Genomic DNA, 23,579 nt, shown 5'->3' on the forward strand with positions numbered 1-23,579 from the left:
CAGCTGAGTTCACAAACTTGTTCTACTAACACACTGAAGCCTCAGGACCAGAACATCCAATCAATTAGGATAAACCAAATTAAAACACAGTCAAAACAAAACTACATGACTTATTGGGAAACACAAACACAAATCAAAATGCAGTGATATCTGGCCCTAAATTGACAGTACACAGTGGCTAAATATTTGACCATGGATATTGATCAAAACCTTAGAAAAAAACTTGACAAAGTACAGGCTCAGTGAGAACAGCCTTGCCATTGAGAAGGGTAGACACAGGAAAACCTGGCTCCCTGTAAAGGAAAGGCTGTGCAACCACTGCACCACAGGAGAACCTGAGACGGAGCTGCATTTCCTGACAAAATGTCAAAAATATAAAACAATTAGAGTGTAATTTCCCCAAATTTGAAACCCTTATTCAAGGTTTCAAATACCTCTCTGATGAGGACAGGCTACCCATCCTGTTGGGGGAGGACGCAGAGAGCTGTGGGTAGGCAGCGCACTACATTGCTGCCTGCCATAATATGAGGGACAGTGTCTGACAGACCAATCAACCTGCACATGTCCTCTACTGTATGATTATTGTTATTGTTCAATGTATGGTTATTTTGAACCTTGGTTATTGTTGTTACTGTTGTCCCGTTGACAATTTTGAGATGTACATTATTACGTCATGCCAATAAAGCCAATTTAATGGAATTGAGAGAGAGCTAGAGAGAGATAGAAGGGAGAGAGAGAGAGCTAGAGAGAGAGAGAGAGAGAGAGAGAGAGAGAGAGCTAGAGAGAGAGAGAGAGAGAGAGAGAGAGAGAGAGAGCTAGAGAGAGAGAGAGAGAGAGAGATAAAGAGAAATATGTCTCAGTCTCAGTCCTAGTGTTTTGTTTATATCCCTGGTGGGTGGCTGGCTGGGGTCAGGCCTGGCTGGCTGGGGTTATGACTGGCTAGGGTAAGGGCTAGCTGGGGTAAGGGCTGGCTGGCTGGCTGGGGTAAGGCCTGGCTGGCTGGGGTTAGGGCTGGCTGGCTGAGGTTATGACTGGCTGGGGTTAGGGCTGGCTGGGGTTAGGGTGTGTTTATATCCCTGGTGGGTTAGGATAATGCATTGCTAGGGTGAGGGTTAAGGATTAGGGTTATGAAGGGTTAGGGTTAGAGGTTAGAGGTTAGGGTTAAGTGTTAGGGCTTAGGATTTAGAGGTTAGGGTTAAGGGTCAGGGTTTAGGATTTAGAGATTAGAGGTTAGGGTTAGAGGTTAGAGGTTAGGGTCAAGGTTTAGGATATAGAGATTAGAGGTTAGGGTTAGGGTTAGAGGTTAGAGATTAGAGGTTAGGGTCAGGGTTTAGGATATAGAGATTAGAGGTTAGGTTAGGGTTAGGGTTATGGTTAGGGTTAGGGTTAGGGTTAGGGTCAGGGTTTAGGATATAGAGATTTGAGGTTAGTGTTAGGGTTATGGTTAGGGTTAGGGTTTAGGATTTAGAGATTAGAGGTTAGGGTTAGGGTTATGGTTAGGGTTAGGATTTAGAGATTAGAGGTTAGGGTTAGGGTTAGGGTTTAGGATTTAGAGATTAGAGGTTAGGGTTATGGTTAGGGTTAGGGTTAGGGTTTAGGGTTTAGGGTTAGGGTTGGGGTTAGGGTTAAGGTTAGGGTTAGGGTTATGGTTAGGGTTAGGGTTTAGGGTTATGGAGGCTGCTGCCCTTGATTAGCCTGCTGTCTTATTACTGCCAAATAAAATATTTATACTTTTCAGGATAGCACGGCTGCTGTAGAGAGGGTGTAGTATCCTGGATTCTATTTCTATGGTGTAACCAGCCTAATGGTGTATTACGACTGCTCATTTCACTGTTATACACTCGGTAATTTCCCTTATTACCCACGTGCATCTTCAACAGTTCTCTTGTCTTTACTTGCTATGCACCATATGTATCGTCAACTGTTCTCTTGTCTTTACTTGCTATGCACCATATGTATCGTCAACTGTTCTCTTGTCTTTCCTTGCTATGCACCATATGTATCGTCAACGGTTCTCTTGTCTTTACTTGCTATGCACCATATGTATCGTCAATGGTTCTCTTGTCTTTACTTGCTATGCACCATGTGTATCGTCAGCGGTTCTCTTGCCGCTACTTGCTATACATATAAATAACACCCCAGATTCAAATTTAAAATGTGTTATTTTGTAGTGGCTGCAAACCACGTAGACGTTTCTTATAAATGCCTACAGACAGCTGTCAGCTTGGCTTTCCATGGTATCGTTACACCCTCACTCTAATCTTCTCATAAAACTAGAGAATTTTCCCTATAAGACTATGGGTACCTTTTTATGCGTTGCTCACTAAAGATTAATTGAAATTGACTTACTGTAATCAGTTGCTGTCCCTCAATTGTTTGCGGATGATGTGTCTCCTCCTGGGCAGCTCACAGTAAGGGTCTGTTCTGGGCGCGTCTCGTTGTCTTTTGGTCAGACGGGAATGTCCATCACACTTCATAAAATGCGCCACCGGTTTTCCTTGCAAACACCCGTTAGCTAGCTCGTGACCCCAAATTGTTGAAATTCTTACACAGGTACACTCAAAGTCAATCTTTAAATGAATGATTGTTTATTGTCAGAGCGCTGGAGAGGTTCCAACAAACTTAATGCACCATAGTGAATGTCTGTCAGGAGCTCTAACGGGACAGTCCCGTTTAGTTCTCTTATATACTGCAGACAAGTCATATTTGCATGATTTAGCTTATTCATAATTTATTGAGAATTAACATTTGCTTCCTTCATGTGACTGACCAATACTAATACTGACCAATACTGATCAATACTGACCAATACTGACCAATACCAATACTGACCAATACTGATCAATACTGACCAATACTGACCAATACCTCACGAGGCTTCTTCACTCTAACCTGAGACCTTGAAACTGAGGCATCTTTCATTCTCCTAAACAAGGTCTGGCCAAATTGCAGATACTGACAAGTGAGGATTCGTTCAATCGGTCACTTAGAACAACACATGAATAGAACACAGAAAGGAGTTATCAGAACAACACATGAATAGAACACAGAAAGGAGTTATCAGAACAACACATGAATAGAACACAGAAAGGAGTTATCAGAACAACACATGAATAGAACACAGAAAGGAGTTATCAGAACAACACATGAATAGAACACAGAAAGGAGTTATCAGAACAACACATGAATAGAACACAGAAAGGAGTTATCAGAACAACACATGAATAGAACACAGAAGGAGTTATCAGAACAGCTTTACAATTCCATCACACTGCTATAACTGTTATAGATCATGAAATGGCCCATAAGGCTGTAGGCTTGGGCCAAACTGAATAAATCACCAACTAATGGTCAGAGAGAGATGACTGCACTGTCCCTGGTTATGTCCCAAATGGTACCCTAATCCCTATTAAGTGCACTACTTTTGATTCCTATGGAACCTGGTCTTTAGTGCACTATATAGAGAATATGAGGCCATTTGGGACACATATTCTGAATTCTGTATCCTGCTACAGATAGTTATTACCCTGGACTGTTATGGACCTCAGGGATGTCTTCTGACCAGACTGTCAGACAGTCTGAATGAACCTGACACATCTGCAGGTCCCCTGCCAGTCAGCTGTATCAGAGGAGATCATGGAAACGAACGATGTGCCAGGGTGCCGGAGCTGGGGATGGGCTGATCTGCATGGCTCTCTCTCTCTCTGTCTCTCCCTCCCCTCTCTCTCTCTCTCTCTCTCTCTCTCCCTCTCTCTCTCTCTCTCTCTCTCTCTCTCTCTCTCTGTGTGTGTCTCTCCCTCCTCCCTCCTCTCTCTCCTCTCTCTCCCTCCTCTCTCCTCTCTCTCTCTCCCTCCTCTCTCTCCTCTCTGTCTCTCCCTCCTCTCGCCTCTCTCTCTCTCCCTCCTCTCTCTCTCCTCTCTCTCTCTCTCTCTCTCTCTCCCTCCTCTCTCATTTTCTCTCTCGCTCTTTCTCTCTCTCTCCCTTCTCTCTCTCTCTCTCTCTTTGTCTCTCCCTCTCTCTTTCCCTTTCTATGTTTCTCCCCTCTCTCTCTCTCCCTCTCTCTCTCTCTCTCTGTCTCTCCCTCTCTCTTTCCCTCTCTCTGTTTCTCCCTCCCTCTCTCTCTCTCTCTCTCTCTCTCTCTCTCTCTCTCTCTCTCTCTCTCTCTCTCTCTTTCTCTGCCTCTCCCTCCTCTCTCTGTCTCTGTCAAATAAATTAAATGGAAAGAGCTTTATTGGCATGGGAAACGTGTTTACATTGCTTAGGCAAGTGAAGTAAAAATGAACAGCAAACATTAACAGTAAACACTGACAGTAAACACTAACAGTAAACATTAATAATAAACAACAGTAAACACTAACAGTAAACATGAACAGTAAACATTAACAATAAACAACAGTAAACAGTAACAGTAAACATTAACAGTAAACATGAACAATAAACAACAGTAAACACTAACAGTAAACATTAATAATAAACAACAGTAAACACTAACAGTAAACATTAATAATAAACAACAGTAAACACTAACAGTAAACATTAATAATAAACAACAGTAAACATTAACAATAAACAACAGTAAACAGTAACAGTAAACATTAACAGTAAACATGAACAATAAACAACAGTAAACACTAACAGTAAACACTAACAGTAAACATTAACAGTAAACAACTGTAAACACTAACAGTAAACACTAACAGTAAACATTAACAGTAAACAACTGTAAAAACTAATAGTAAACACTAACAGTAAACATTAACAGTAAACACTAACAGTAAACATTAACAGTAAACAACTGTAAACACTAACAGTAAACACTAACAGTAAACATTAACAGTAAACAACAGTAAACACTAACAGTAAACATTAACCATAAACAACAGTAAACATTAACAGTAAACACTAACAGTAAACATTAACAGTAAACAACAGTAAACATTAACAGTAAACACTAACAGTAAACACTAACAGTAAACATTAACAGTAAACAACAGTAAACACTAACAGTAAACATTAACAGTAAACATTAACAATAAACAACAGTAAACACTAACAGTAAACATTAACAGTAAACACTAACAGTAAACATTAACAGTAAACACTAACAGTAAACATTAACAATAAACAACAGTAAACATTAACAGTAAACAACAGTAAACACTAACAGTAAACACTAACAGTAAACATTAACCATAAACAACAGTAAACATTAACAGTAAACACTAACAGTAAACATTAACAGTAAACAACAGTAAACACTAACAGTAAACACTAACAGTAAACATTAACCATAAACAACAGTAAACATTAACAGTAAACACTAACAGTAAACATTAACAGTAAACAACAGTAAACACTAACAGTAAACACTAACAGTAAACATTAACAGTAAACACTAACAGTAAACATTAACCATAAACAACAGTAAACATTAACAGTAAACATTAACAGTAAACAACTGTAAACATTAACAGTAAACAACAGTAAACATTAACAGTAAACACTAACAGTAAACATTAACAGTAAACATTAACAGTAAACACTAACAGTAAACATTAACAGTAAACACTAACAGTAAACATTAACAGTAAACATTAACAGTAAACACTAACAGTAAACATGAACAATTAACAACAGTAAATACTAACAGTAAACATTAACTGTAAACACTAACAGTAAACATTAACAGTAAACACTAACAGTAAACATTAACAGTAAACATTAACAGTAAACACTAACAGTAAACATGAACAATTAACAACAGTAAATACTAACAGTAAACATTAACAGTAAACATTAACAATAAACAACAGTAAACACTAACAGTAAACATTAACAGTAAACAACAGTAAACATTAACAGTAAACACTAACAGTAAACAACAGTAAACATTAACAGTAAACACTAACAGTAAACATTAACCATAAACAACAGTAAACATTAACAGTAAACACTAACAGTAAACATTAACAGTAAACAACAGTAAACATTAACAGTAAACACTAACAGTAAACATTAACAGTAAACAACAGTAAACACTAACAGTAAACACTAACAGTAAACATTAACAGTAAACACTAACAGTAAACACTAACAGTAAACAACAGTAAACATTAACAGTAAACACTAACAGTAAACATTAACAGTAAACATTAACAATAAACATTAACAGTAAACAACAGTAAACATTAACAGTAAACACTAACAGCAAACAACTGTAAACAACTGTAAACACTAACAGTAAACATTAACAGTAAACATTAACAGTAAACAACAGTAAACATTAACAGTAAACATTAACAGTAAACATTAACAGTAAACAACAGTAAACACTAACAGTAAACACTAACAGTAAACATTATCAGTAAACACTAACAGTAAACAACTGTAAACACTAACAGTAAACACTAACAGTAAACATTATCAGTAAACAACAGTAAACACTAACAGTAAACATTAGCAGTAAACATTCCACTGACAAGAAGTTTCAAGAGAATAGCAACTATTACAATATCCTATTTTACTATTAAGCAACGTACTGTATCGTGACAATGTAGGAATGACAGGTGGGGGGTTCTGTTAGAATTCTTTGTGGGTCTATTTAATCTGAGAGAAACATGTGTCTCTGAAATGGTCATACATTTGGAAGGAGGTTAGGAAGTGCAGCTCAGTTTCCACCTCATTTTGTGGGCAGTGTGCACATAGCCTGTCTTCTCCTGAGAGCCGGGTCTGCCTACGGCGGCCTTTCTCATTATCAAGGCTGTGCTCACTGACTCTGTACATAGTCACAGAGCTTTCCTTAATTTTGGGTCACAGTGGTCAGGTTTTCTGCCACTGTGTACTTTCTGTTTAGAGCAAGGTAGCATTCTGGTTTTCTCTGTTTTTTGGTTGATTATTTCCAATGTGTCAAATATTTCTCAAATAGTGTGTCAAAAAGTGATGCTCTCTCTCTCTCTCTCTCTCTCTCTCTCTCTCTCTCTCTCTCTCTCTCTCTCTCTCTCTCTCTCTCTCTCTCGCTCTCTCTCTCTTCCTCTGCTATGCCTGAGTGAGTTCTCAGACAAGCTCCCAGACACTCTTCAGCGAACAGGCAGGGTCTGAGGTGGTGATTCCTTCAGAAGTCTGGGTAGAGGTGAGGACAGGAGAGTGTTTCCAGGACAGGAGAGGAGTGGAGAGGAGGTAGGGGTCTCTCCAGCCCTCCTCAGCCTTCCCCATTTCTCCCCTCTAGCACCAGTCGACAACAGCACTTCACCCAACCTTGTGTCCCAAATGGCACACTATTCCCTTTAGTCCTGGTATATAGGGAACAAGGCTCTGGTCTATAGTAGTACCACTATATAGGGAATAGGGCTCTGGTCTATAGTAGAGCACTATATAGGGAATAGGGCTCAGGTCTAAAGTAGTGCACTATTTAGGGAATAGGGCTCTGGTCTAAAGTAGTGCACTATATAGGGAATAGGGCTCTTGTCTAAAGTAGTGCACTATATAGGGAATAGGGCTCAGGTCTAAAGTAGTGCACTATATAGGGAATAGGGCTCAGGTCTAAAGTAGTGCACTATATAGGAAATAGGGCTCTGGTCTAAAGTAGTGCACTATATAGGGAATAGGGCTCAGGTCTAAAGTAGTGCACTATATAGGCTCATAGGGCTCTGGTCTAAAGTAGTGCACTATATAGGGAATAGGGCTCAGGTCTAAAGTAGTGCACTATATAGGGAATAGGGCTCAGGTCTAAAGCAGTGCACTATATAGGAAATAGGGCTCTGGTCTAAAATAGTGCACTATATAGGGAATAGGGCTCAGGTCTAAAGTTGTGCACTATATAGGGAATCGGGCTCTGGTCTAAAGCAGTGCACTATATAGGAAATAGGGCTCTGGTCTAAAATAGTGCACTATATAGGGAATCGGGCTCAGGTCTAAAGTAGTGCACTATATAGGCTCATAGGGCTCTGGTCTAAAGTTGTGCACCATATAGGGAATCGGGCTCAGGTCTAAAGTAGTGCACTATATAGGCTCATAGGGCTCTGGTCTAAAGTTGTGCACTATATAGGGAATCGGGCTCAGGTCTAAAGTAGTGCACTATATAGGGAATAGGGCTCAGGTCTAAAGTAGTGCACTATATAGGGAATAGGGTGCCATTTGGGACGCCAGCAACCACCACTCATTATCTCCTCTGAACAGTGGTTGAGACTCTGGATAATAATAATTGCCCATATTTATATGGCCATATGGAAGGGAAGACGGGGAACTATTATAAGATACATAAAGCCTCATCTGCTCTACCTCTGCCCTCCTCCTCCTCTCCCCCACTCTCCCCTTCCCTTCGTCCCTCCCCTGTCCTCCGCCACACTCTTTCCTCCTTTCCTCCTTTCCTCCTCTCCATACACCCCTCCCTCCCCCTCTCTCCTCTTCCCTCCCCTCTCCTCCCTCCCCTCCCATCCCCCTTCCTCCCCTCTCCTCCCCCCCCTCTGCCTTCTCTCTCTCTCTCTCTCTCTCTCTCTCTCTCTCTCTCTCTCTCCCCTTCCCTCCCCTCTCCCTCCCCCTCTGCCCTCTTCCTCCCCCTTTCTTTCTAACTCCCTCCCTCCCTCCCCTCTCCTCCCCACCCTCTGCCCTCTTCCTCCCCCTCTCTCTCCCCTTCCCTCCCCCTCCCTCTCCTCCCCCCCTACTCTCTGCCTTCTTCCTCCATCTCTCTCCCCCTTCCCTCCCCCTCCCCTCCTCCCCCTCTCCCCCTGCCCTCTTTCCCCCCCTCCCTCTCCCCTCCCCTCCCTCCCTCCCTCTCCTTCCCCCCCTCCTCCCCCTTCCCTCCCCCTTCCTCCCCCCCCTCTCTCTCCCCCTCCCTCCCTCCCCTCCCCCCCTTCCTCCTCCTCCCCCCCTGCCCTCTTCCTCCCCCTCTCTCTCCCCCCTCCCTCCCTCCTCCCCCCCCCCCTCCCTCCTCCCCCTGCCCTGCCCTCTTCCTCCCCCTCTCTCTCCCCCTCCCTCCCTCCCTCCCCTCTCCTCCTTCCCCCCTGCCCTCTTCCTCCCCCTCTCTCTCCCCCTCCCTCGCTCCCCTCTCCCCCCCTGCCCTCTTCCTCCCTCTCTCCCTCTCTCTCTCTCACTCTCTGTCTCATCCTGTCAGGACTGAAACACTTTATTGACAATAGCTACAGTAAACAGATATGGTATGTACAGTATTTATTGTTTTTTTTGGTTTGTGTTTAAAAAAAAAAAATCATCTAATTCTTTTTTGTAAAATTCAATATAGTCTGTTTTAGATTTATATAAATTTAAAGTGATAATTGAATAATATTCTTATCAGTACAATCAAGCAGAGTGGGCATCCCAAATAGTACCTTACTCCCTATTTAGTTCACTCCCTTTAACCAAGGCCCACTACAAGTAGGGCACCATATAGGAAATAGGATGCTATTTGGGATGTGTTGTTCTCAAAAGAAACAGAACAGAAAAGTCCCGCATGCTGTTGCTTGATGTAATCCACTGGTGTTACAAATAACCATCTTGTCTTATTGGCTCTTTGACAGCACAACAAAACATATGACATGTCTGTAATGTTGTGAAAATAAAATATGTTATTTATCCAGTTTAGTCCATCATCGGAAATCAACATTTTCCACATACACTATATTTACAAGAGTATGAAGACAGCACTTCAAATGAGTGGATTCTGCTATTTCAGTCACAACTGTTGCTGACAGGTGAATAAAAATCGAGCACACAGCCATGCAATCTCCATAGACAAACGTTGGCAGTAGAATGGCCTTACTTGAAGAGCTCAGTGACTTTCAACGTGGCACTCTTCTTCCCAGCAATGTTCCAACATCTAGTGGAAAACCTTCCCAGTAGAGTGGAGGCTGTTATAGTAGCACCTGCTGGAAAGCCTTCCCAGAAGAGTGGAGGCTGTTATAGCAGCAGTGTTCCAACATCTAGTGGAAAGCCTTCCCAGAAGAGTGGAGGCTGTTATAGCAGCAATGTTCCAACATATAGTGGAAAACCTTCCCAGAAGAGTGCAGGCTGTTATAGCAGCAATGTTCCAACATCTAGTAGAAAGCCTTCCCAGAAGAGTGGAGGCTGTTATAGCAGCAAAGGGGGGACAAACTCTATTTTAATGCCCATGATTTTGGAATGAGATGTTGGACAGCCGGTGTCCACATACACATGAACTGGTATGGTTCTAGAGATAATGAATACGATTGTAATGAACACGAGGGGAGACATAGAGCTGGTTTCAAGCGCAGGGCACAGCAGGTGTTTATTTGTAAAGGACCACAGGAGGAGGCAGGTAGCTGGGTCCAGGGGCAGGCAGCAGGTCATACACAGGAGGAGGCAGGTAGCTGGGTCCAGGGGCAGGCAGAAGGTCATACACAGGAGGAGGCAGGTAGCTGGGTCCAGGGGCAGGCAGCAGGTCATACACAGGAGGAGGCAGGTATCTGGGTCCAGGGGCAGGCAGTAGGTCATACACAGGAGGAGGCAGGTAGCTGGGTCCAGGGGCAGGCAGCAGGTCATACACAGGGGGTCTAAAATGCAATAGTACAGGCAGGGAAAAGGATAGTAACGTTGTCTGGGAGATCAGGCAAGAGGTTGATAACAGGACATCCGATAGGCTAAAGTACAGGCAGGGAATAGGTTGATAACAGGACATCCTATAGGCTAAAGTACAGGCAGGGAATAGGTTGATAACAGGACATCCGATAGGCTAAAGTACAGGACATCCTATAGGCTAAAGTACAGGACAGGGACTAGGTTGATAACAGGACATCCTATAGGCTAAAGTACAGGCAGGGAATAGGTTGATAACAGGACATCCGATAGGCTAAAGTACAGGACATCCTATAGGCTAAAGTACAGGCAGGGAATAGGTTGATAACAGGACATCCGATAGGCTAAAGTACAGGCAGGGAATAGGTTGATAACAGGACATCCGATAGGCTGAAGTACAGGCAGGGAAAAGGCAAAAGGCGTCGTTAGTGAGGCAGTCAAAACTATCAACACAGGAGGAGTAAATCACGGGACAAACAGAGCTCTGAATAGAAGTGTCCCAAAACAAACAATACCTCACAGTGACGGGGTGCAAAGAACAGAACTAAACAGTGTGTGATAATGACATACAGGTGTGTGAACAGGTGATCAGAAAATCGGGTGATTGGGTGATTGGGGATCTGGAGAGTGAGCTGCTTGTTCATGGGACCGAGGTGTTTGAGGTTGTTAGTTGGAAGCAGATGTTACAACAATGTTTAAAATGTGAGGAAGCCTTTAAACATGAACTATTCTATCTCCCAGCAGGGCTATATACCCCACCTCCTCTGGCCTTATTTCAGATCTCCCAGCAGGGCTATATACCCCACCTCCTCTCTATCTCCCAGCAGGGCTATATACCCCACCTCCTCTCTATCTCCCAGCAGGGCTATATACCCCACCTCCTCTCTATCTCCCAGCAGGGCTATATACCCCACCTCCTCTGGCCCTATTTCAGATCTCCCAGCAGGGCTATATACCCCACCTCCTCTGGCCCTATTTCAGATCTCCCAGCAGGGCTATATACCCCACCTCCTCTGGCCCTATTTCAGATCTCCCAGCAGGGCTATATACCCCAACTCCTCTGGCCTTATTTCAGATCTCCCAGCAGGGCTATATACCCCACCTCCTCTGGCCTTATTTCAGATCTCCCAGCAGGGCTATATACCCCACCTCCTCTGGCCTTATTTCAGATCTCCCAGCAGGGCTATATACCCCACCTCCTCTGGCCTTATTTCAGATCTCCCAGCAGGGCTATATACCCCACCTCCTCTGGCCTTATTTCAGAAATATATTCCCTATCCACCTCGTTTTCAACATTGCTTTGGGCACAGCCAAACAATGGAAGTGATGGATCCTACTTCCTCTTTACCTCCCTACTGCAGCACACTGGTGGATCTGACTTCCTCTTTACCTCCCTACTGCAGCACACTGGTGGATCTGACTTCCTCTTTACTTCCCTACTGTAGCACGCTGGTAGATCCTACTTCCTCTTTACTTCCCTACTGCAGCACACTGGTGGATCTGACTTCCTCTTTACTCCCCTACTGCAGCACGCTGGTAGATCTGACTTCCTCTTTACTTCCCTACTGTAGCACGCTGGTAGATCCTACGTCCTCTTTACTTCCCTACTGTAGCACGCTGGTAGATCTGACTTCCTCTTTACTTCCCTACTGTAGCACACTGGTGGATCTGACTTCCTCTTTACTTCCCTACTGCAGCACACTGGTGCATCTGACTTCCTCTTTACTTCCCTACTGCAGCACGCTGGTAGATCTGACTTCCTCTTTACTTCCCTACTGTAGCACACTGGTGGATCTGACTTCCTCTTTACTTCCCTACTGCAGCACACTGGTGGATCTGACTTCCTCTTTACTTCCCTACTGCAGCACGCTGGTAGATCTGACTTCCTCTTTACTCCCCTACTGTAGCACACTGGTGGATCTGACTTCCTCTTTACTTCCCTACTGCAGCACACTGGTGGATCTGACTTCCTCTTTACTTCCCTACTGCAGCACGCTGGTAGATCTGACTTCCTCTTTACTTCCCTACTGCAGCACGCTGGTAGATCTGACTTCCTCTTTACTTCCCTACTGCAGCACGCTGGTAGATCTGACTTCCTCTTTACTTCCCTACTGCAGCACGCTGGTAGATCTGACTTCCTCTTTACTTCCCTACTGTAGCACGCTGGTAGATCTGACTTCCTCTTTACTTCCCTACTGCAGCACGCTGGTAGATCTGACTTCCTCTTTACTTCCCTACTGCAGCACACTGGTAGATCTAACTTCCTCTTTACTTCCCTACTGTAGCACGCTGGTAGATCTGACTTCCTCTTTACTTCCCTACTGCAGCACACTGGTGGATCTGACTTCTGAATGAATCATGAAATATTATTTTCGTGTCAAATCGCCAACAACTATAATGATAAACTATGGGAATTGTTTGAAAATAAGATCGATACAGTGCAATGATTTTGACCAGGGCTCTATGGGCTCTGGTTAAAAGTAGTGCCCTACATAGGGAAAAGGGTGTCATTCGGGATGCATCCTTCTAGTCATCAGTCAGACTAACAGAACCATGGAGGTGAATCTCCCTCAGACTAACAGAACCATGGAGGTGAATCTCCCTCAGACTAACAGAACCATGGAGGTGAATCTCCCTCAGACTAACAGAACCATGGAGGTAAATCTCCCTCAGACTAACAGAACCATGGAGGTGAATCTCCCTCAGACTAACAGAACCATGGAGGTGAATCTCCCTCAGACTAACAGAACCATGGAGGTGAATCTCCCTCAGACTAACAGAACCATGGAGGTAAATCTCCCTCAGACTAACAGAACCATGGAGGTGAATCTCCATCAGACTAACAGAACCATGGAGGGGAATCTCCCTCAGACTAACAGAACCATGGAGGTGAATCTCCCTCAGACTAACAGAACCATGGAGGTGAATCTCCATCAGACTAACAGAACCATGGAGGTGAATCTCGCTCAGACTAACAGAACCATGGAGGTAAATCTCCCTCAGACTAACAGAACCATGGAGGTGAATCTCCATCAGACTAACAGAACCATGGAGGTGAATCTCCCTCAGTCAGACTAACAGAACCATGGAGGTGAATCTCCCTCAGACTAACTGAACCATGGAGGTAAATCTCCATCAGACTAACAGAACCATGGAGGTGAATCTCCCTCAGACTAACAGAACCATGGAGGTGAATCTCCCTCAGACTAACAGAACCATGGAGGTGAATCTCCCTCAGTCAGACTAACAGAACCATGGAGGTGAATCTCCCTCAGTCAGACTAACAGAACCATGGAGGTGAATCTCCCTCAGTCAGACTAACAGAACCATGGAGGTGAATCTCCCTCAGTCAGACTAACAGAACCATGGAGGTAAATCTCCCTCAGTCAGACTAACAGAACCATGGAGGTGAATCTCCCTCAGACTAACAGAACCATGGAGGTGAATCTCCCTCAGACTAACAGAACCATGGAGGTGAATCTCCCTCAGTCAGACTAACAGAACCATGGAGGTGAATCTCCCTCAGTCAGACTAACAGAACCATGGAGGTGAATCTCCCTCAGTCAGACTAACAGAACCATGGAGGTGAATCTCCCTCAGTCAGACTAACAGAACCATGGAGGTGAATCTCCTCAGTCAGACTAACAGAACCATGGAGGTGAATCTCCCTCAGTCAGACTAACAGAACCATGGAGGTGAATCTCCCTCAGTCAGACTAACAGAACCATGGAGGTGAATCTCCCTCAGTCAGACTAACAGAACCATGGAGGTGAATCTCCCTCAGTCAGACTAACAGAACCATGGAGGTGAATCTCCCTCAGTCAGACTAACAGAACCATGGAGGTGAATCTCCCTCAGACTAACAGAACCATGGAGGTGAATCTCCCTCAGACTAACAGAACCATGGAGGTGAATCTCCCTCAAACTAACAGAACCATGGAGGTGAATCTCCCTCAGACTAACAGAACCATGGAGGTGAATCTCCCTCAGTCAGACTAACAGAACCATGGAGGTGAATCTCCCTCAGTCAGACTAACAGAACCATGGAGGTAAATCTCCCTCAGTCAGACTAACAGAACCATGGAGGTGAATCTCCCTCAGACTAACACAACCATGGAGGTGAATCTCCCTCAGACTAACAGAACCATGGATGTGAATCTCCCTCAGACTAACAGAACCATGGAGGTGAATCTCCCTCAGTCAGACTAACAGAACCATGGAGGTGAATCTCCCTCAGACTAACAGAACCATGGAGGTGAATCTCCCTCAGTCAGACTAACAGAACCATGGAGGTGAATCTCCCTCAGACTAACAGAACCATGGAGGTGAATCTCCCTCAGACTAACAGAACCAGAGGTGAATCTCCTCAGACTAACAGAACCATGGAGGTGAATCTCCCTCAGTCAGACTAACAGAACCATGGAGGTGAATCTCCCTCAGACTAACAGAACCATGGAGGTGAATCTCCCCTCAGACTAACAGAACCATGGAGGTGAATCTCCTCAGACTAACAGAACCATGGAGGTGAATCTCCCTCAGTCAGACTAACAGAACCATGGAGGTGAATCTCCTCAGTCAGACTAACAGAACCATGGAGGTGAATCTCCCTCAGACTAACAGAACCATGGAGGTGAATCTCCCTCAGTCAGACTAACAGAACCATGGAGGTGAATCTCCTCAGACTAACAGAACCATGGAGGTGAATCTCCCTCAGACTAACAGAACCATGGAGGTGAATCTCCCTCAGACTAACAGAACCATGGAGGTGAATCTCCCTCAGACTAACAGAACCATGGAGGTAAATCTCCCTCAGACTAACAGAACCATGGAGGTGAATCTCCATCAGACTAACAGAACCATGGAGGGAATCTCCTCAGACTAACAGAACCATGGAGGTGAATCTCCCTCAGACTAACAGAACCATGGAGGTGAATCTCCATCAGACTAACAGAACCATGGAGGTGAATCTCCTCAGACTAACAGAACCATGGAGGTAAATCTCCCTCAGACTAACAGAACCATGGAGGTGAATCTCCATCAGACTAACAGAACCATGGAGGTGAATCTCCCTCAGTCAGACTAACAGAACCATGGAGGTGAATCTCCCTCAGACTAACTGAACCATGGAGGTAAATCTCCATCAGACTAACAGAACCATGGAGGTGAATCTCCTCAGACTAACAGAACCATGGAGGTGAATCTCCCTCAGACTAACAGAACCATGGAGGTGAATCTCCCTCAGTCAGACTAACAGAACCATGGAGGTGAATCTCCCTCAGTCAGACTAACAGAACCATGGAGGTGAATCTCCCTCAGTCAGACTAACAGAACCATGGAGGTGAATCTCCCTCAGTCAGACTAACAGAACCATGGAGGTAAATCTCCCTCAGTCAGACTAACAGAACCATGGAGGTGAATCTCCTCAGACTAACAGAACCATGGAGGTGAATCTCCCTCAGACTAACAGAACCATGGAGGTGAATCTCCTCAGTCAGACTAACAGAACCATGGAGGTGAATCTCCTCAGTCAGACTAACAGAACCATGGAGGTGAATCTCCCTCAGTCAGACTAACAGAACCATGGAGGTGAATCTCCTCAGTCAGACTAACAGAACCATGGAGGTGAATCTCCCTCAGTCAGACTAACAGAACCATGGAGGTGAATCTCCCTCAGTCAGACTAACAGAACCATGGAGGTGAATCTCCTCAGTCAGACTAACAGAACCATGGAGGTGAATCTCCTCAGTCAGACTAACAGAACCATGGAGGTGAATCTCCCTCAGTCAGACTAACAGAACCATGGAGGTGAATCTCCTCAGTCAGACTAACAGAACCATGGAGGTGAATCTCCTCAGACTAACAGAACCATGGAGGTGAATCTCCCTCAGACTAACAGAACCATGGAGGTGAATCTCCCTCAAACTAACAGAACCATGGAGGTGAATCTCCCTCAGACTAACAGAACCATGGAGGTGAATCTCCCTCAGTCAGACTAACAGAACCATGGAGGTGAATCTCCCTCAGTCAGACTAACAGAACCATGGAGGTAAATCTCCCTCAGTCAGACTAACAGAACCATGGAGGTGAATCTCCCTCAGACTAACAGAACCATGGAGGTGAATCTCCCTCAGACTAACAGAACCATAGAGGTGAATCTCCCTCAGACTAACAGAACCATGGAGGTGAATCTCCCTCAGTCAGACTAACAGAACCATGGAGGTGAATCTCCCTCAGACTAACAGAACCATGGAGGTGAATCTCCCTCAGACTAACAGAACCATGGAGGTGAATCTCCCTCAGACTAACAGAACCATGGAGGTGAATCTCCCTCAGTCAGACTAACAGAACCATGGAGGTGAATCTCCCTCAGTCAGACTAACAGAACCATGGAGGTGAATCTCCCTCAGACTAACAGAACCATGGAGGTGAATCTCCCTCAGTCAGACTAACAGAACCATGGAGGTGAATCTCCCTCAGACTAACAGAACCATGGAGGTGAATCTCCCTCAGACTAACAGAACCATGGAGGTGAATCTCCCTCAGACTAACAGAACCATGGAGGTGAATCTCCCTCAGACAGACTAACAGAACCATGGAGGTGAATCTCCCTCAGACTAACAGAACCATGGAGGTGAATCTCCCTCAGACTAACAGAACCATGGAGGTGAATCTCCCTCAGACTAACTGAACCATGGAGGTGAATCTCCCTCAGTCAGACTAACAGAACCATGGAGGTGAATCTCCCTCAGTCAGACTAACAGAACCATGGAGGTGAATCTCCCTCAGTCAGACTAACAGAACCATGGAGGTGAATCTCCCTCAGACTAACAGAACCATGGAGGTGAATCTCCCTCAGACTAACAGAACCATGGAGGTGAATCTCCCTCAGTCAGACTAACAGAACCATGGAGGTGAATCTCCCTCAGACTAACAGAACCATGGAGGTGAATCTCCCTCAGACTAACAGAACCATGGAGGTGAATCTCCCTCAGACTAACAGAACCATGGAGGTGAATCTCCCTCAGACTAACAGAACCATGGAGGAGAATCTCCCTCAGACTAACAGAACCATGGAGGTGAATCTCCCTCAGACTAACAGAACCATGGAGGTGAATCTCCCTCAGACTAACAGAACCATGGAGGTGAATCTCCCTCAGACTAACAGAACCATGGAGGTGAATCTCCCTCAGACTAACAGAACCATGGAGGTGAATCTCCCTCAGACTAACAGAACCATGGAGGTGAATCTCCCTCAGTCAGACTAACAGAACCATGGAGGTGAATCTCCCTCAGACTAACAGAACCATGGAGGTGACAGACAGAACCCAGAGTGTGATAACACTTTTAAAATGAGAACATGCTCAACACAATTTGCAATATTAGAGTCTTCCTGGTTTGAAAGTGCTAATTTCATGGTGTGACTCACTTTCAATGGTTACCATCCATGGCAGCAATCAGGCAGGCATTAGGCAGGCAGCATGCAGGCAGGCAGTAGGCAGGCAGCATGCAGGCAGGCATTAGGCAGGCAGCATGCAGGCAGGCAGTAGGCAGAAGGCAGGCAGTAGGCAGGCAGTAGGCAGGCAGCAGGCAGCAGGCAGGCAGCAGGCAGGCAGCAGGCAGGCAGTAGGCAGGCAGCAGGCAGGCAGTAGGCAGGCAGCAGGCAGGCAGTAGGCAGGCAGTAGGCAGGCAGTAGGCAGGCAGCAGGCAGGCAGCAGGCAGGCAGTAGGCAGGCAGCAGGCAGGCAGCAGGCAGGCAGCAGGCAGCAGTTAGACAGGCAGCAGGGAAACAGACAGCAGGGAGACAGCAGGCAGACAGCTCCCTCCCTGCTCCTGTGTTAGAAGACTGGCTGCAGACAGCTCCCTCCCTGCTCCTGTGTTAGAAGACTGGCTGCAGACAGCTCCCTCCCTGCTCCTGTGTTAGAAGACTGGCTGCAGACAGCTCCCTCCCTGCTCCTGTGTTAGAAGACTGGCTGCAGCCAGCTCCCTCCCTGCTCCTGTGTTAGAAGACTGGCTGCAGCCAGCTCCCTCCCTGCTCCTGTGTTAGAAGACTGGCTGCAGCCAGCTCCCTCCCTGCTCCTGTGTTAGAAGACTGGCTGCAGCCAGCTCCCTCCCTGCTCCTGCTGTGTGTGTGTCAGTCTGCAGGGCTGAGCAGGCAGCATTTGGTGTAGATCCACACTGAGGATATATGTCCTGCCTCCATTATTATTACAGAGGAGACCTTTTCTGCATGTCTCTCCTCTCCTCTCCTCTCCTCTCCTCTCCTCTCCTCTCCTCTCCTCTCCTCTCCTCTCCTCTCCTCTCCTCTCCACTCCTCTCATCTCCCGAATCTCCATGAGCTGTAGATAATGGGTTCTCTCTGCCTGTTTTATAACAAGCAAAAATGTTCTGATAAAATGGAGAAACAGTTTTGTGTTGGACACGTGATGGAGCTGTTATTATCTTCCTCTGGGCTGATCCACTATGTGCTCCAAATAATGGTCTCTGCCTGGAGTGTGTGTGTGTGTGTGTGTGTGTGTGTGTGTGTGTGTGTGTGTGTGTGTGCGTGTGTGTGCGTGTGTGTGTGTGTGTGTGCGTGTGTGTGTGTGTGTGTGTGTGTGTGTGTTTTACATCATAATTGCGGTAATATGATGCATTGAGCCCAGTTCTTCCACTAACATGTATGACAATGTATGATATTTCAAACATGTAGGTTACTGTTGATTCATTGCATAACTGTTGCTTATCAGACCCCATGCAGTAGCCGTAGTCAGGTACTAATGAATGAATTATTGTTATTGGGGGTTGATCACAGAATATTAGATTACCATTGTCATCCCACATGCATATTTAGACATCAACATGTTAATGTGTTTTGATCTTATTTTTAACTGGGCAAGTCAGTTAAGAACAAAATCTTATTTACAATGACGGCCACTCACACCAAGCCCCTCCCCTCTGTCACTCACACCATCCCCTCCCCCTCCCCCCTGCCACTCACACCAAGCCCCTCCCCTCTGCCACTCACACCAAGCCCCTCCCCTCTGCCACTCACACCAAGCCCCTCCCCTCTTCCACTCACACCAAGCCCCTCCCCTGCTACTCACATCAAGCCCCTCTCCTCTGCCACTCACACCAAGCCCTTCCTCCTGCCACTCACACCAAGCCCCTCCCCCAGCCACTCACACCAAACCCTTCCCCCTGCCACTCACACCAAGACCCTCCCCTCTGCCACTCACACCAAGCCCCTCCTCCGGCCACTCACACCAAGCCCCTCCCCTCTGTCACTCACACCATCCCCTCCCCTCCCCTCTGCCACTCACACCAAGCCCCTCCCCTCTGCCACTCACACCAAGCCCCTCCCCTCTGCCACTCACACCAAGCCCCTCCCCTCTTCCACTCACACCAAGCCCCTCCCCTGCTACTCACATCAAGCCCCTCTCCTCTGCCACTCACACCAAGCCCTTCCTCCTGCCACTCACACCAAGCCCCTCCCCAGCCACTCACACCAAACCCTTCCCCCTGCCACTCACACCAAGACCCTCCCCTCTGCCACTCACACCAAGCCCCTCCTCCTGCCACTCACACCAAGCCCCTCCCCAGCCACTCACACCAAACCCTTCCCCCTGCCACTCACACCAAGCCCCTCCCCTGCAACTCACACCAAGCCCCTCCCCTGCAACTCACACCAAGTCTCTCCCTCTGCCACTCACACCAAGCCCCTCCCCTGCCGCTCACACGAAGTCCCTCCCCCTTCCACTCACACCAAGTCCATCCACCTGCCACTCACACCAAGCCCCTCCCCTGCTACTCACATCAAGCCTCTCTCCTCTGCCACTCACACCAAGCCCCTCCTCCTGCCACTCACACCAAGCCCCTGCCCCAGCCACTCACACCAAGCCCTTCCCCTCTTCCACTCACACCAAGCCCCTCCCCCTGCTACTCACATCAAGGCCCTCCCCTCTGCCACTCACACCAAGCCCCTCCCCTGCCACTCACACCAAGCCCCTCCCCCTGCCACTCACACCAAGCTCCTCCCCCTGCCACTCACACCAAGCCCCTCCCCCTGCCACTTACAACGGAGATGAAAGATCACTTCTTCCTCTCTGACAAGCGGTTTCAACTCGCTATTTACTACATTTGAGGTTTGGTCCAACAGAATCTGTCATATGGACACTGAAACACATTGAGACCAGTGGTGGTAGGTGCAGTTTAAGGTGAGGGAGGACAATTATTTTTTTTAAGAGAATGCCATTATTTCTACTACAGCATATTGGATGACTGTCATTCATTCAATGTAACATTGATAGGTTTTAGGCTACTACATGATACTAAAATGTTCCCTATCCCCATCAACAACCTAGCCTATGAATGAAAGTTTACAACGTAGGTGCACACAGGTCGAGAGAAATTAGTGTAATCAAGGTGGCAGAAATTGACACATTCAATACCTCCTAGGGGGCACCATTTTTATGTTTGGAAAAATAACGTTCCCAAAGTAAACGGCCTATTTCTCAGGACCAGATGCTAGAATATGCATATAATTGACAGATTAGGATAGGAAACACTCTAAAGTTTCCAAAACTGTCAAAATATTGTCTGTGAGTATAACAGAACTGATATTGCAGGCGAAACCCTGAGAAAAATCAAACCAGGAAGTGGCTTCTATTTTGAAAACTCCATGTTCCATAGCCTCCCATTGCTTCATTTAAAGGAATATCAAACCGATTCCTTTTCCTATCGCTTCCTCAAGGTGTCAACAGTCTTCAGACATAGTTTCAGGCTTTTATTTAGAAAAATGAGCCAGAAAGATAACATCGCGTCAGGGGGTCACATGAGTTTTGCTGCTCGCGCAACAGAGTTCGGACAGCCATTTCCTTTCCCTCTCCTACTGAACAAGACCGTTGCGGTTGATATATTATCAATTATATATTTTAAAAACAACCTGAGGATTGATTATAAAAAACGTTTGACTAGTTTCTGTGGACATTACGGATATTAATTGGAATTTTCGTCTGCGTTGTCGTGACCGCTCTTTCCTGTGGATTTCTGTACATAACGCCACAAAAAAATGAAGGTATTTTGGATATAAAAATCATCTTTATGGAACAAAAGGAACATTTGTTGTGTAACTGGGAGTCTCGTGAGTGAAAACATCCGAAGATCATCAAAGGTAAACAATTAATTTGATTTATTTTCTGATTTTTATGACCAAGCTACCTGATGCTAAGTGTACTTAATGTTTTGTAATGCGATCGATACATTTACACAAACAATTGGATTGCTTTCGCTGTAAAGCATCATTTCTAAATCTGAGACGACAGCTGGATTAATAAAAGGCTAAGCTGTGTTTTGCAATATTGCACTTGTGATTTCATGAATATGAATATTTTTAGTAATATTATTTGACCGGGGCGCTATGCTATTCAGCGGTTGCTGATGACAATTATCCAGCTTAAGGGATGGGTAGCGAGAACGATGAGGTTGAGCTACTGGCTTATAACGTTTATGGAATTGGCCCGAAACCAAAACAGTGGTGATGTGTGGTTTTTTTTATATTAGGAATGATGTGCATTTTAACCCTCGTTCAGATCTGAAAATGGTCTTGAGGTCACATGGGTAGAAACACCGCTTCCTGAATGTCGTCCTTGTTGGTGTCGGCTATCGGCCTCCTAAGCAGAATCAATTCTATGATTTACTTGAATTGAATTGCTCACAATGAATTTGGCTGATGGGGAATGTATTCTGCTTGGCGATTTCATTACAAATGTGCAGTTATCACCCCAGAGAAGTACACTAGTAAATGCCCTGTCCAACTTTAATCAGTTATTTGGACTAAAACAATGGATTGTTTAGCCAACCAAGGCTAAACTGTATTGACAGTAAATCAATTTTGGATTTGATTTTTGTGTCAGACCAAGAGAACGTCTGTCAGTTAGGTTTTAGTGATCATATGGTAACCCACTGTACCCGTAAGAAATAAAAAATGCTACGTGAGCCAAGTAATAACTACATGAAGATACGGTTTATGAAACAATACTAAAGGAATGTTTCGTAGAAGTACTTGGTATTTTGGATTGGTCTCATGCACTAAACTGTGATGATGTTGATTAAGCTTGAATTCTTTTTAAAGACCTGTTTCTGTCTGCACTTGATTCTCAGCTCCCATGAAACAAATTTGAATCGGGAAATGAATCACTTCTTAGACCTCATAAGGAAAAGGGATTCGAATCGAACAGCGGTCAGGGAAATGAATCACTTCTGAGACCTCATAAGGAAAAGGGATTCGAATCGAACAGCGGTCAGGGAAATTAATCACTTCTTAGACCTCATAAGGAAAAGGGATTTGAATCGAACAGCGGTCAGGGATATGAATCACTTCTTAGACCTCATAAGGAAAAGGGATTTGAATCGAACAGCGGTCAGGGAAACGAATCACTTCTTAGACCTCATAAGGAAAAGGGATTCGAATCGAACAGCGGTCAGGGAAATGAATCACTTCTTAGACCTCATAAGGAAAAGGGATTCAAATCGAACAGCGGTCAGGGATATGAATCACTTCTTAGACCTCATAAGGAAAAGGGATTCGAATCGAACAGCGGTCAGGTAAATGAATCACTTCTGAGACCTCATAAGGAAAAGGGATTCGAATCGAACAGCGGTCAGGGATATGAATCACTTCTGAGATCTTAGACCTCATAAAGAAAAGGGATTGTGATGGTTATATTAACTGTAGAAACCAGGAAAGATACAAAATGGATAAGGCCAAATCCCAACATTACATAGATGCTGTTAATGACTACTTACATCAGCCTCGAAAATTGTGGAACATTTTAATTAAAGGACAATGGCTCAAAAACTCCCCATAAGTTAAAGTCCTGTAGTATTGACCTGGATGTTAAAGTCCTGTAGTATTGACCTGGATGTTAAAGTCCTGTAGTATTGACCTGGATGTTAAAGTCCTGTAGTATTGACCTGGATATTAAAGTCCTATAGTATTGACCTGGATATTAAAGTCCTGTAGTATTGACCTGGATGTTGCCTAGTGGTTAGAGCGTTGGACTAGTAACTGGAAGG

The 23,579-nt window shown here is 45.2% G+C and overlaps 1 protein-coding gene across 1 annotated transcript in view; it reads right to left on the reverse strand.

Moving 5' to 3' along the window:
• Positions 1 to 23,579, reverse strand: part of LOC135574086 (GATA zinc finger domain-containing protein 14-like) — a 49,964-nt gene that overhangs the window by 16,355 nt on the left and 10,030 nt on the right. The gene's annotated exons all lie outside the window — the stretch shown is intronic.

Source organism: Oncorhynchus nerka, linkage group LG11 (genome assembly GCF_034236695.1).
Source record: "Oncorhynchus nerka isolate Pitt River linkage group LG11, Oner_Uvic_2.0, whole genome shotgun sequence".
NCBI lineage: Eukaryota > Metazoa > Chordata > Actinopteri > Salmoniformes > Salmonidae > Oncorhynchus > Oncorhynchus nerka.